Genomic DNA, 14470 nt, shown 5'->3' with positions numbered 1-14470 from the left:
AAGTACGGTTCCCAACAGCAAGCGAGGCTCTTTCTGGCATCAGCACCTGTTTGCTGTTCTTGGTTTCCAAACCTTATTTAGCATTTTTGAATTGTTAGGTTTTGTGACGTGGTTTTGTTATAAATTGTATATTTTGTAAATAGTATTAAATCTGTAGGGGTGAACTGCCATTTTCTTTGGAGTGTTTTCACATTAGGGAGTTAGGGTTAGCGACTATCTTTTGGTTTGTTTATTTCTATCAGGCTAGCTAACACTTTCTGTGGGAAATGGCTTATTTTGTTTATTATGTTGGCCTTGGTTCGCCCTGAGTTGTAGTGTCATGTTTTGTTTGACACTTTCTTTCGTTTAAAATAAATATCATTCTGTTGGAACATCTCAATCCTGGATTTTGGTTTGAGGATCGGAGAGGGAACATGCAAATTTATCTTTGTATGTTTCACCCTGACCCCCTAGACAGGGGCGTAACAGACCAGTACAGTTATAGTACTTTGTACTTTGCCACATTTATCTTCTTATTAGCATGTGTCATGCATTCTGCTTATCCAGCGTTTTTAGGAGCTGTTGATGATGTCAAATGCAGCTTACGGCCACACCGCTCTCTAAGCGCCCGATCTCGTCCGATCTCGGCAGCCAAATAGAGCTGGGCCTGGTTAGTACTTGGTAGGAAGACCGCCTGGGAATACCAGGTGCTGTAAGTTTTTTTGCTTGGGTTTACGGGCAGCACAAGCTGGTGTTACTGCCTATTTATTCATAGAAATTGTTCCATATTTTCATCAAATTTTGTTCTTTCATTGCTGTTTTGCTACTTTATTGGTTTGCCAACCATCGTGCTTCATTACTAGTAGACCATGTTACGGTCCTGGCCATATGTGTTGTTTTTATTTTGTTGTTCTTATAGGTGCCCTGCCTGATTGGCCGGATTGGGGGGCAGTACAGGAAGCTGATTGGTCCATCCTACACTTCCTGGAGTTTTAAAAGTACGGTTCCCAACAGCTAGCGAGGCTCTTTCTGGCATCAGCACCTGTTTGCTGTTCTTGGTTTCCAAACCTTATTTAGCATTTTTGAATTGTTAGGTTTTGTGCCGTGGTTTTGTTTATAAATTGTATATTTTGTAAATAGTATTAAATCTGTAGGGGTGAACTGCCATTTTCTTTGGACCGTTTTCACATTAGGGAGTTAGGGTTAGCGACTGTCTTTTGGTTTGTTTATTTCTATCAGGCTAGCTAACACTTTCTGTGGGAAATGGCTTATTTTGTTTATTATGTTGGCCTTGGTTCGCCCTGAGTTGACACTTTCTTTCGTTTAAAATAAATATCATTCTGTTGGAACATCTCAATCCTGGATTTTGGTTTGAGGATTGGAGAGGGAACATGCAAATTTATATTTGTATGTTTCACCCTGACCCCCTAGACAGGGGCGTAACAGACCAGTACAGTTATAGTACTTTGTACTTTGCCACATTTATCTTCTTCTTAGCAAGTGTCATGCATTCTGCTTCTCCAGCGTTTTTAGGAGCTGTTGATGATGTCAAATGCAGCTTACGGCCACACCGCTCTCTAAGCGCCCGATCTCGTCCGATCTCGGCAGCCAAATAGAGCCGGGCCTGGTTAGTACTTGGTAGGAAGACCGCCTGGGAATACCAGGTGCTGTAAGTTTTTTTGCTTGGGTTTACGGGCAGCACAAGCTGGTGTTACTGCCTATTTATTCATAGAAATTGTTCCATATTTTCATCAAATTTTGTTCTTTCATTGCTGTTTTGCTACTTTATTGGTTTGTCAACCATCGTGCTTCATTACTAGTAGACCATGTTACGGTCCTGGCCATATGTGTTGTTTTTATTTTGTTGTTCTTATAGGTGCCCTGCCTTATTGGCCGGATTGGGGGGCAGTACAGGAAGCTGATTGGTCCATCCTTCACTTCCTGGAGTTTTAAAAGTACGGTTCCCAACAGCTAGCGAGGCTCTTTCTGGCAGCAGCACCTGTTTGCTGTTCTTGGTATCCAAACCTTATTTAGCATTTTTGAATTGTTAGGTTTTGTGCCGTGGTTTTGTTTATAAATTGTATATTTTGTAAATAGTATTAAATCTGTAGGGGTGAACTGCCATTTTCTTTGGAGTGTTTTCACATTAGGGAGTTAGGGTTAGCGACTATCTTTTGGTTTGTTTATTTCTATCAGGCTAGCTAACACTTTCTGTGGGAAATGGCTTATTTTGTTTATTATGTTGGCCTTGGTTCGCCCTGAGTTGTAGTGTCATGTTTTGTTTGACACTTTCTTTCGTTTAAAATAAATATCATTCTGTTGGAACATCTCAATCCTGGATTTTGGTTTGAGGATCGGAGAGGGAACATCCAAATTTATCTTTGTATGTTTCACCCTGACCCCCTAGACAGGGGCGTAACAGACCAGTACAGTTATAGTACTTTGTACTTTGCCACATTTATCTTCTTCTTAGCAAGTGTCATGCATTCTACTTCTCCAGCGTTTTTAAGAGCTGTTGATGATGTCAAATGCAGCTTACGGCCCCACCGCTCTCTAAGCGCCCGATCTCGTCCGATCTCGGCAGCCAAATAGAGCCGGGCCTGGTTAGTACTTGGTAGGAAGACCGCCTGGGAATACCAGGTGCTGTAAGCTTTTTTGCTTGGGTTTACGGGCAGCACAAGCTGGTGTTACTGCCTATTTATTCATAGAAATTGTTCTATATTTTCATCAAATTTTGTTCTTTCATTGCTGTTTTGCTACTTTATTGGTTTGCCAACCATCGTGCTTCATTACTAGTAGACCATGTTACGGTCCTGGCCATATGTGTTGTTTTTATTTTGTTGTTCTTATAGGTGCCCTGCCTGATTGGCCGGATTGGGGGGCAGTACAGGAAGCTGATTGGTCCATCCTACACTTCCTGGAGTTTTAAAAGTACGGTTCCCAACAGCTAGCGAGGCTCTTTCTGGCATCAGCACCTGTTTGCTGTTCTTGGTTTCCAAACCTTATTTAGCATTTTTGAATTGTTAGGTTTTGTGCCGTGGTTTTGTTTATAAATTGTATATTTTGTAAATAGTATTAAATCTGTAGGGGTGAACTGCCATTTTCTTTGGACTGTTTTCACATTAGGGAGTTAGGGTTAGCGACTGTCTTTTGGTTTGTTTATTTCTATCAGGCTAGCTAGCACTTTCTGTGGGAAATGGCTTATTTTGTTTATTATGTTGGCCTTGGTTCGCCCTGAGTTGTAGTGTCATGTTTTGTTTAACACTTTCTTTCGTTTAAAATAAATATCATTCTGTTGGAACATCTCGATCCTGGATTTTGGTTTGGGGATCGGAGAGGGAACATGCTAATTTATCTTTGTATGTTGCACCCTGACCCCCTAGACAGGGGCGTAACAGACCAGTACAGTTATAGTACTTTGTACTTTGCCACATTTATCTTCTTCTTAGCAAGTGTCATGCATTCTGCTTCTCCAGCGTTTTTAAGAGCTGTTGATGATGTCAAATGCAGCTTACGGCCACACTGCTCTCTAAGCGCCCGATCCCGTCCGATCTCAGCAGCCAATTATGGCCGGGCCTTGTTAGTACTTGGTAGGAAGACCGCCTGGGAATACCACGTGCTGTAAGCTTCTTTGCTTGGGTTTACGGGCAGCACAAGCTGGTGTTACTGCCTATTTATTCATAGAAATTGTTCTATATTTTCATCAAATTTTGTTCTTTCATTGCTGTTTTGCTACTTTATTGGTTTGCCAACCATCGTGCTTCATTACTAGTAGACCATGTTACAGTCCTGGCCATATGTGTTGTTTTTATTTTCTTGTTCTTATAGGTGCCCTGCCTGATTGGCCGGATTGGGGGGCAGTACAGGAAGCTGATTGGTCCATCCTACACTTCCTGGAGTTTTAAAAGTACGGTTCCCAACAGCTAGCGAGGCTCTTTCTGGCATTATCACCTGTTTACTTTTCTTGGTTTCCAAACCTTATTTAGCATTTTTGAATTGTTAGGTTTTGTGCCGTGGTTTTGTTTATAAATTGTATATTTTGTAAATAGTATTAAATCTGTAGGGGTGAACTGCCATTTTCTTTGGAGTGTTTTCACATTAGGGAGTTAGGGTTAGCGACTATCTTTTGGTTTGTTTATTTCTATCAGGCTAGCTAACACTTTCTGTGGGAAATGGCTTATTTTGTTTATTATGTTGGCCTTGGTTCGCCCTGAGTTGTAGAGTCATGTTTTGTTTGACACTTTCTTTCGTTTAAAATAAATATCGTTCTGTTGGAACATCTCAATCCTGGATTTTGGTTTGAGGATCGGAGAGGGAACATCCAAATTTATCTTTGTATGTTTCACCCTGACCCCCTAGACAGGGGCGTAACAGACCAGTACAGTTATAGTACTTTGTACTTTGCCATATTTATCTTCTTCTTAGCAAGTGTCATGCATTCTGCTTCTCCAGCGTTTTTAAGAGCTGTTGATGATGTCAAATGCAGCTTACGGCCACACCGCTCTCTAAGCGCCCGATCTCGTCCGATCTCGGCAGCCAAATAGAGCCGGGCCTGGTTAGTACTTGGTAGGAAGACCGCCTGGGAATGCCAGGTGCTGTAAGCTTTTTTGCTTGGGTTTACGGGCAGCACAAGCTGGTGTTACTGCCTATTTATTCATAGAAATTGTTCTATATTTTCATCAAATTTTGTTCTTTCATTGCTGTTTTGCTACTTTATTGGTTTGCCAACCATCGTGCTTCATTACTAGTAGACCATGTTACGGTCCTGGCCATATGTGTTGTTTTTATTTTCTTGTTCTTATAGGTGCCCTGCCTGATTGGCCGGATTGGGGGGCAGTACAGGAAGCAGATTGGTCCATCCTACACTTCCTGGAGTTTTAAAAGTACGGTTCCCAACAGCAAGCGAGGCTCTTTCTGGCATCAGCACCTGTTTGCTGTTCTTGGTTTCCAAACCTTATTTAGCATTTTTGAATTGTTAGGTTTTGTGCCGTGGTTTTGTTATAAATTGTATATTTTGTAAATAGTATTAAATCTGTAGGGGTGAACTGCCATTTTCTTTGGACCGTTTTCACATTAGGGAGTTAGGGTTAGCGACTGTCTTTTGGTTTGTTTATTTCTATCAGGCTAGCTAGCACTTTCTGTGGGAAATGGCTTATTTTGTTTATTATGTTGGCCTTGGTTCGCCATGAGTTGTGTCATTTTTTGTTTGTCACTTTCTTTCGTTTAAAATAAATATCATTCTGTTGGAACATCTCGATCCTGGATTTTGGTTTGGGGATCGGAGAGGGAACATGCTAATTTATCTTTGTATGTTGCACCCTGACCCCCTAGACAGGGGCGTAACAGACCAGTACAGTTATAGTACTTTGTACTTTGCCACATTTATCTTCTTCTTAGCAAGTGTCATGCATTCTGCTTCTCTAGCGTTTTTAAGAGCTGTTGATGATGTCAAATGCAGCTTACGGCCCCACCGCTCTCTAAGCGCCCGATCTCGTCCGATCTCGGCAGCCAAATAGAGCCGGGCCTGGTTAGTACTTGGTAGGAAGACCGCCTGGGAATACCAGGTGCTGTAAGCTTTTTTGCTTGGGTTTACGGGCAGCACAAGCTGGTGTTACTGCCTATTTATTCATAGAAATTGTTCTATATTTTCATCAAATTTTGTTCTTTCATTGCTGTTTTGCTACTTTATTGGTTTGCCAACCATCGTGCTTCATTACTAGTAGACCATGTTACGGTCCTGGCCATATGTGTTGTTTTTATTTTGTTGTTCTTATAGGTGCCCTGCCTGATTGGCCGGATTGGGGGGCAGTACAGGAAGCTGATTGGTCCATCCTACACTTCCTGGAGTTTTAAAAGTACGGTTCCCAACAGCTAGCGAGGCTCTTTCTGGCATCAGCACCTGTTTGCTGTTCTTGGTTTCCAAACCTTATTTAGCATTTTTGAATTGTTAGGTTTTGTGCCGTGGTTTTGTTTATAAATTGTATATTTTGTAAATAGTATTAAATCTGTAGGGGTGAACTGCCATTTTCTTTGGACCGTTTTCACATTAGGGAGTTAGGGTTAGCGACTGTCTTTTGGTTTGTTTATTTCTATCAGGCTAGCTAGCACTTTCTGTGGGAAATGGCTTATTTTGTTTATTATGTTGGCCTTGGTTCGCCCTGAGTTGTGTCATTTTTTGTTTGTCACTTTCTTTCGTTTAAAATAAATATCATTCTGTTGGAACATCTCGATCCTGGATTTTGGTTTGGGGATCGGAGAGGGAACATGCTAATTTATCTTTGTATGTTGCACCCTGATCCCCTAGACAGGGGCGTAACAGACCAGTACAGTTATAGTACTTTGTACTTTGCCACATTTATCTTCTTCTTAGCAAGTGTCATGCATTCTGCTTCTCCAGCGTTTTTAAGAGCTGTTGATAATGTCAAATGCAGCTTACGGCCACACCGCTCTCTAAGCGCCCGATCTCGTCCGATCTCGGCAGCCAAATAGAGCCGGGCCTGGTTAGTACTTGGTAGGAAGACCGCCTGGGAATACCAGGTGCTGTAAGCTTTTTTGCTTGGGTTTACGGGCAGCACAAGCTGGTGTTACTGCCTATTTATTCATAGAAATTGTTCTATATTTTCATCAAATTTTGTTCTTTCATTGCTGTTTTGCTACTTTATTGGTTTGCCAACCATCGTGCTTCATTACTAGTAGACCATGTTACGGTCCTGGCCATATGTGTTGTTTTTATTTTGTTGTTCTTATAGGTGCCCTGCCTGATTGGCCGGATTGGGGGGCAGTACAGGAAGCTGATTGGTCCATCCTACACTTCCTGGAGTTTTAAAAGTACGGTTCCCAACAGCTAGCGAGGCTCTTTCTGGCATCAGCACCTGTTTGCTGTTCTTGGTTTCCAAACCTTATTTAGCATTTTTGAATTGTTAGGTTTTGTGCCGTGGTTTTGTTTATAAATTGTATATTTTGTAAATAGTATTAAATCTGTAGGGGTGAACTGCCATTTTCTTTGGACTGTTTTCACATTAGGGAGTTAGGGTTAGCGACTGTCTTTTGGTTTGTTTATTTCTATCAGGCTAGCTAGCACTTTCTGTGGGAAATGGCTTATTTTGTTTATTATGTTGGCCTTGGTTCGCCCTGAGTTGTAGTGTCATGTTTTGTTTAACACTTTCTTTCGTTTAAAATAAATATCATTCTGTTGGAACATCTCGATCCTGGATTTTGGTTTGGGGATCGGAGAGGGAACATGCTAATTTATCTTTGTATGTTGCACCCTGACCCCCTAGACAGGGGCGTAACAGACCAGTACAGTTATAGTACTTTGTACTTTGCCACATTAATCTTCTTCTTAGCAAGTGTCATGCATTCTGCTTCTCCAGCGTTTTTAAGAGCTGTTGATGATGTCAAATGCAGCTTACGGCCACACTGCTCTCTAAGCGCCCGATCCCGTCCGATCTCAGCAGCCAATTATGGCCGGGCCTTGTTAGTACTTGGTAGGAAGACCGCCTGGGAATACCACGTGCTGTAAGCTTCTTTGCTTGGGTTTACGGGCAGCACAAGCTGGTGTTACTGCCTATTTATTCATAGAAATTGTTCTATATTTTCATCAAATTTTGTTCTTTCATTGCTGTTTTGCTACTTTATTGGTTTGCCAACCATCGTGCTTCATTACTAGTAGACCATGTTACAGTCCTGGCCATATGTGTTGTTTTTATTTTCTTGTTCTTATAGGTGCCCTGCCTGATTGGCCGGATTGGGGGGCAGTACAGGAAGCTGATTGGTCCATCCTACACTTCCTGGAGTTTTAAAAGTACGGTTCCCAACAGCTAGCGAGGCTCTTTCTGGCATTATCACCTGTTTACTTTTCTTGGTTTCCAAACCTTATTTAGCATTTTTGAATTGTTAGGTTTTGTGCCGTGGTTTTGTTTATAAATTGTATATTTTGTAAATAGTATTAAATCTGTAGGGGTGAACTGCCATTTTCTTTGGAGTGTTTTCACATTAGGGAGTTAGGGTTAGCGACTATCTTTTGGTTTGTTTATTTCTATCAGGCTAGCTAACACTTTCTGTGGGAAATGGCTTATTTTGTTTATTATGTTGGCCTTGGTTCGCCCTGAGTTGTAGAGTCATGTTTTGTTTGACACTTTCTTTCGTTTAAAATAAATATCGTTCTGTTGGAACATCTCAATCCTGGATTTTGGTTTGAGGATCGGAGAGGGAACATCCAAATTTATCTTTGTATGTTTCACCCTGACCCCCTAGACAGGGGCGTAACAGACCAGTACAGTTATAGTACTTTGTACTTTGCCATATTTATCTTCTTCTTAGCAAGTGTCATGCATTCTGCTTCTCCAGCGTTTTTAAGAGCTGTTGATGATGTCAAATGCAGCTTACGGCCACACCGCTCTCTAAGCGCCCGATCTCGTCCGATCTCGGCAGCCAAATAGAGCCGGGCCTGGTTAGTACTTGGTAGGAAGACCGCCTGGGAATGCCAGGTGCTGTAAGCTTTTTTGCTTGGGTTTACGGGCAGCACAAGCTGGTGTTACTGCCTATTTATTCATAGAAATTGTTCTATATTTTCATCAAATTTTGTTCTTTCATTGCTGTTTTGCTACTTTATTGGTTTGCCAACCATCGTGCTTCATTACTAGTAGACCATGTTACGGTCCTGGCCATATGTGTTGTTTTTATTTTCTTGTTCTTATAGGTGCCCTGCCTGATTGGCCGGATTGGGGGGCAGTACAGGAAGCAGATTGGTCCATCCTACACTTCCTGGAGTTTTAAAAGTACGGTTCCCAACAGCAAGCGAGGCTCTTTCTGGCATCAGCACCTGTTTGCTGTTCTTGGTTTCCAAACCTTATTTAGCATTTTTGAATTGTTAGGTTTTGTGCCGTGGTTTTGTTATAAATTGTATATTTTGTAAATAGTATTAAATCTGTAGGGGTGAACTGCCATTTTCTTTGGACCGTTTTCACATTAGGGAGTTAGGGTTAGCGACTGTCTTTTGGTTTGTTTATTTCTATCAGGCTAGCTAGCACTTTCTGTGGGAAATGGCTTATTTTGTTTATTATGTTGGCCTTGGTTCGCCATGAGTTGTGTCATTTTTTGTTTGTCACTTTCTTTCGTTTAAAATAAATATCATTCTGTTGGAACATCTCGATCCTGGATTTTGGTTTGGGGATCGGAGAGGGAACATGCTAATTTATCTTTGTATGTTGCACCCTGACCCCCTAGACAGGGGCGTAACAGACCAGTACAGTTATAGTACTTTGTACTTTGCCACATTTATCTTCTTCTTAGCAAGTGTCATGCATTCTGCTTCTCTAGCGTTTTTAAGAGCTGTTGATGATGTCAAATGCAGCTTACGGCCCCACCGCTCTCTAAGCGCCCGATCTCGTCCGATCTCGGCAGCCAAATAGAGCCGGGCCTGGTTAGTACTTGGTAGGAAGACCGCCTGGGAATACCAGGTGCTGTAAGCTTTTTTGCTTGGGTTTACGGGCAGCACAAGCTGGTGTTACTGCCTATTTATTGATAGAAATTGTTCTATATTTTCATCAAATTTTGTTCTTTCATTGCTGTTTTGCTACTTTATTGGTTTGCCAACCATCGTGCTTCATTACTAGTAGACCATGTTACGGTCCTGGCCATATGTGTTGTTTTTATTTTGTTGTTCTTATAGGTGCCCTGCCTGATTGGCCGGATTGGGGGGCAGTACAGGAAGCTGATTGGTCCATCCTACACTTCCTGGAGTTTTAAAAGTACGGTTCCCAACAGCTAGCGAGGCTCTTTCTGGCATCAGCACCTGTTTGCTGTTCTTGGTTTCCAAACCTTATTTAGCATTTTTGAATTGTTAGGTTTTGTGCCGTGGTTTTGTTTATAAATTGTATATTTTGTAAATAGTATTAAATCTGTAGGGGTGAACTGCCATTTTCTTTGGACCGTTTTCACATTAGGGAGTTAGGGTTAGCGACTGTCTTTTGGTTTGTTTATTTCTATCAGGCTAGCTAGCACTTTCTGTGGGAAATGGCTTATTTTGTTTATTATGTTGGCCTTGGTTCGCCATGAGTTGTGTCATTTTTTGTTTGTCACTTTCTTTCGTTTAAAATAAATATCATTCTGTTGGAACATCTCAATCCTGGATTTTGGTTTGAGGATCGGAGAGGGAACATGCAAATTTATCTTTGTATGTTTCACCCTGACCCCCTAGACAGGGGCGTAACAGACCAGTACAGTTATAGTACTTTGTACTTTGCCACATTTATCTTCTTCTTAGCAAGTGTCATGCATTCTGCTTCTCCAGCGTTTTTAGGAGCTGTTGATGATGTCAAATGCAGCTTACGGCCACACCGCTCTCTAAGCGCCCGATCTCGTCCGATCTCGGCAGCCAAATAGAGCCGGGCCTGGTTAGTACTTGGTAGGAAGACCGCCTGGGAATACCAGGTGCTGTAAGTTTTTTTGCTTGGGTTTACGGGCAGCACAAGCTGGTGTTACTGCCTATTTATTCATAGAAATTGTTCCATATTTTCATCAAATTTTGTTCTTTCATTGCTGTTTTGCTACTTTATTGGTTTGTCAACCATCGTGCTTCATTACTAGTAGACCATGTTACGGTCCTGGCCATATGTGTTGTTTTTATTTTGTTGTTCTTATAGGTGCCCTGCCTTATTGGCCGGATTGGGGGGCAGTACAGGAAGCTGATTGGTCCATCCTTCACTTCCTGGAGTTTTAAAAGTACGGTTCCCAACAGCTAGCGAGGCTCTTTCTGGCAGCAGCACCTGTTTGCTGTTCTTGGTTTCCAAACCTTATTTAGCATTTTTGAATTGTTAGGTTTTGTGCCGTGGTTTTGTTTATAAATTGTATATTTTGTAAATAGTATTAAATCTGTAGGGGTGAACTGCCATTTTCTTTGGAGTGTTTTCACATTAGGGAGTTAGGGTTAGCGACTATCTTTTGGTTTGTTTATTTCTATCAGGCTAGCTAACACTTTCTGTGGGAAATGGCTTATTTTGTTTATTATGTTGGCCTTGGTTCGCCCTGAGTTGACACTTTCTTTCGTTTAAAATAAATATCATTCTGTTGGAACATCTCAATCCTGGATTTTGGTTTGAGGATCGGAGAGGGAACATCCAAATTTATCTTTGTATGTTTCACCCTGACCCCCTAGACAGGGGCGTAACAGACCAGTACAGTTATAGTACTTTGTACTTTGCCATATTTATCTTCTTCTTAGCAAGTGTCATGCATTCTGCTTCTCCAGCGTTTTTAAGAGCTGTTGATGATGTCAAATGCAGCTTACGGCCACACCGCTCTCTAAGCGCCCGATCTCGTCCGATCTCGGCAGCCAAATAGAGCCGGGCCTGGTTAGTACTTGGTAGGAAGACCGCCTGGGAATACCAGGTGCTGTAAGCTTTTTTGCTTGGGTTTACGGGCAGCACAAGCTGGTGTTACTGCCTATTTATTCATAGAAATTGTTCTATATTTTCATCAAATTTTGTTCTTTCATTGCTGTTTTGCTACTTTATTGGTTTGCCAACCATCGTGCTTCATTACTAGTAGACCATGTTACGGTCCTGGCCATATGTGTTGTTTTTATTTTCTTGTTCTTATAGGTGCCCTGCCTGATTGGCCGGATTGGGGGGCAGTACAGGAAGCTGATTGGTCCATCCTACACTTCCTGGAGTTTTAAAAGTACGGTTCCCAACAGCAAGCGAGGCTCTTTCTGGCATCAGCACCTGTTTGCTGTTCTTGGTTTCCAAACCTTATTTAGCATTTTTGAATTGTTAGGTTTTGTGACGTGGTTTTGTTATAAATTGTATATTTTGTAAATAGTATTAAATCTGTAGGGGTGAACTGCCATTTTCTTTGGACCGTTTTCACATTAGGGAGTTAGGGTTAGCGACTGTCTTTTGGTTTGTTTATTTCTATCAGGCTAGCTAGCACTTTCTGTGGGAAATGGCTTATTTTGTTTATTATGTTGGCCTTGGTTCGCCATGAGTTGTGTCATTTTTTGTTTGTCACTTTCTTTCGTTTAAAATAAATATCATTCTGTTGGAACATCTCGATCCTGGATTTTGGTTTGGGGATCGGAGAGGGAACATGCTAATTTATCTTTGTATGTTGCACCCTGACCCCCTAGACAGGGGCGTAACAGACCAGTACAGTTATAGTACTTTGTACTTTGCCACATTTATCTTCTTCTTAGCAAGTGTCATGCATTCTGCTTCTCCAGCGTTTTTAAGAGCTGTTGATGATGTCAAATGCAGCTTACGGCCCCACCGCTCTCTAAGCGCCCGATCTCGTCCGATCTCGGCAGCCAAATAGAGCCGGGCCTGGTTAGTACTTGGTAGGAAGACCGCCTGGGAATACCAGGTGCTGTAAGCTTTTTTGCTTGGGTTTACGGGCAGCACAAGCTGGTGTTACTGCCTATTTATTCATAGAAATTGTTCTATATTTTCATCAAATTTTGTTCTTTCATTGCTGTTTTGCTACTTTATTGGTTTGCCAACCATCGTGCTTCATTACTAGTAGACCATGTTACGGTCCTGGCCATATGTGTTGTTTTTATTTTCTTGTTCTTATAGGTGCCCTGCCTGATTGGCCGGATTGGGGGGCAGTACAGGAAGCTGATTGGTCCATCCTACACTTCCTGGAGTTTTAAAAGTACGGTTCCCAACAGCAAGCGAGGCTCTTTCTGGCATCAGCACCTGTTTGCTGTTCTTGGTTTCCAAACCTTATTTAGCATTTTTGAATTGTTAGGTTTTGTGACGTGGTTTTGTTATAAATTGTATATTTTGTAAATAGTATTAAATCTGTAGGGGTGGACTGCCATTTTCTTTTGATTGTTTTCACTTGTTTTCACATTAAGGAGTTAGGGTTAGCGACTGTCTTTTGGTTTGTTTATTTCTATCAGGCTAGCTAGCACTTTCTGTGGGAAATGGCTTATTTTGTTTATTATGTTGGCCTGGGTTCGCCCTGAGTTGTAGTGTCATGTTTTGTTTGACACTTTCTTTCGTTTAAAATAAATATCATTCTGTTGGAACATCTCGATCCTGGATTTTGGTTTGGGGATCGGAGAGGGAACATGCTAATTTATCTTTGTATGTTGCACCCTGACCCCCTAGACAGGGGCGTAACAGACCAGTACAGTTATAGTACTTTGTACTTTGCCACATTTATCTTCTTCTTAGCAAGTGTCATGCATTCTGCTTCTCCAGCGTTTTTAAGAGCTGTTGATGATGTCAAATGCAGCTTACGGCCACACCGCTCTCTAAGCGCCCGATCTCGTCCGATCTCGGCAGCCAAATAGAGCCGGGCCTGGTTAGTACTTGGTAGGAAGACCGCCTGGGAATACCAGGTGCTGTAAGCTTTTTTGCTTGGGTTTACGGGCAGCACAAGCTGGTGTTACTGCCTATTTATTCATAGAAATTGTTCTATATTTTCATCAAATTTTGTTCTTTCATTGCTGTTTTGCTACTTTATTGGTTTGCCAACCATCGTGCTTCATTACTAGTAGACCATGTTACGGTCCTGGCCATATGTGTTGTTTTTATTTTCTTGTTCTTATAGGTGCCCTGCCTGATTGGCCGGATTGGGGGGCAGTACAGGAAGCTGATTGGTCCATCCTACACTTCCTGGAGTTTTAAAAGTACGGTTCCCAACAGCTAGCGAGGCTCTTTCTGGCATCAGCACCTGTTTGCTGTTCTTGGTTTCCAAACCTTATTTAGCATTTTTGAATTGTTAGGTTTTGTGCCGTGGTTTTGTTTATAAATTGTATATTTTGTAAATAGTATTAAATCTGTAGGGGTGAACTGCCATTTTCTTTGGAGTGTTTTCACATTAGGGAGTTAGGGTTAGCGACTATCTTTTGGTTTGTTTATTTCTATCAGGCTAGCTAACACTTTCTGTGGGAAATGGCTTATTTTGTTTATTATGTTGGCCTTGGTTCGCCCTGAGTTGTAGTGTCATGTTTTGTTTGACACTTTCTTTCGTTTAAAATAAATATCATTCTGTTGGAACATCTCAATCCTGGATTTTGGTTTGAGGATCGGAGAGGGAACATGCAAATTTATCTTTGTATGTTTCACCCTGACCCCCTAGACAGGGGCGTAACAGACCAGTACAGTTATAGTACTTTGTACTTTGCCACATTTATCTTCTTATTAGCATGTGTCATGCATTCTGCTTATCCAGCGTTTTTAGGAGCTGTTGATGATGTCAAATGCAGCTTACGGCCACACCGCTCTCTAAGCGCCCGATCTCGTCCGATCTCGGCAGCCAAATAGAGCTGGGCCTGGTTAGTACTTGGTAGGAAGACCGCCTGGGAATACCAGGTGCTGTAAGTTTTTTTGCTTGGGTTTACGGGCAGCACAAGCTGGTGTTACTGCCTATTTATTCATAGAAATTGTTCCATATTTTCATCAAATTTTGTTCTTTCATTGCTGTTTTGCTACTTTATTGGTTTGTCAACCATCGTGCTTCATTACTAGTAGACCATGTT

General features: G+C 41.7%; 13 pseudogenes; all 13 read left to right on the top strand.

Moving 5' to 3' along the window:
• The first annotated feature begins 579 nt into the window (after nucleotides 1–579).
• Nucleotides 580–698, top strand: LOC137119394 (5S ribosomal RNA; annotated as a pseudogene).
• An 838-nt stretch (nucleotides 699–1536) lies between these two features.
• LOC137119422 (5S ribosomal RNA) lies at nucleotides 1537–1655 on the top strand (annotated as a pseudogene).
• Nucleotides 1656–2512: 857 nt separating this feature from the next.
• LOC137119484 (5S ribosomal RNA) lies at nucleotides 2513–2631 on the top strand (annotated as a pseudogene).
• A 1833-nt stretch (nucleotides 2632–4464) lies between these two features.
• On the top strand, nucleotides 4465–4583 carry LOC137119403 (5S ribosomal RNA; annotated as a pseudogene).
• An 853-nt stretch (nucleotides 4584–5436) lies between these two features.
• LOC137119483 (5S ribosomal RNA) lies at nucleotides 5437–5555 on the top strand (annotated as a pseudogene).
• Nucleotides 5556–6409: 854 nt separating this feature from the next.
• On the top strand, nucleotides 6410–6528 carry LOC137119378 (5S ribosomal RNA; annotated as a pseudogene).
• Nucleotides 6529–8361: 1833 nt separating this feature from the next.
• Nucleotides 8362–8480, top strand: LOC137119402 (5S ribosomal RNA; annotated as a pseudogene).
• Nucleotides 8481–9333: 853 nt separating this feature from the next.
• LOC137119482 (5S ribosomal RNA) lies at nucleotides 9334–9452 on the top strand (annotated as a pseudogene).
• Nucleotides 9453–10306: 854 nt separating this feature from the next.
• Nucleotides 10307–10425, top strand: LOC137119421 (5S ribosomal RNA; annotated as a pseudogene).
• An 838-nt stretch (nucleotides 10426–11263) lies between these two features.
• LOC137119377 (5S ribosomal RNA) lies at nucleotides 11264–11382 on the top strand (annotated as a pseudogene).
• An 853-nt stretch (nucleotides 11383–12235) lies between these two features.
• LOC137119481 (5S ribosomal RNA) lies at nucleotides 12236–12354 on the top strand (annotated as a pseudogene).
• Nucleotides 12355–13220: 866 nt separating this feature from the next.
• On the top strand, nucleotides 13221–13339 carry LOC137119376 (5S ribosomal RNA; annotated as a pseudogene).
• An 857-nt stretch (nucleotides 13340–14196) lies between these two features.
• LOC137119393 (5S ribosomal RNA) lies at nucleotides 14197–14315 on the top strand (annotated as a pseudogene).
• Nucleotides 14316–14470: the final 155 nt, after the last annotated feature.

The sequence above is a fragment of the Channa argus genome, unplaced genomic scaffold (genome assembly GCF_033026475.1).
Source record: "Channa argus isolate prfri unplaced genomic scaffold, Channa argus male v1.0 Contig057, whole genome shotgun sequence".
Taxonomy (NCBI): Eukaryota; Metazoa; Chordata; class Actinopteri; order Anabantiformes; family Channidae; genus Channa; species Channa argus.
The sequence above is the reverse complement of the archived record's forward strand: the minus strand, read 5'-3'. Positions and strand labels throughout refer to the sequence as shown.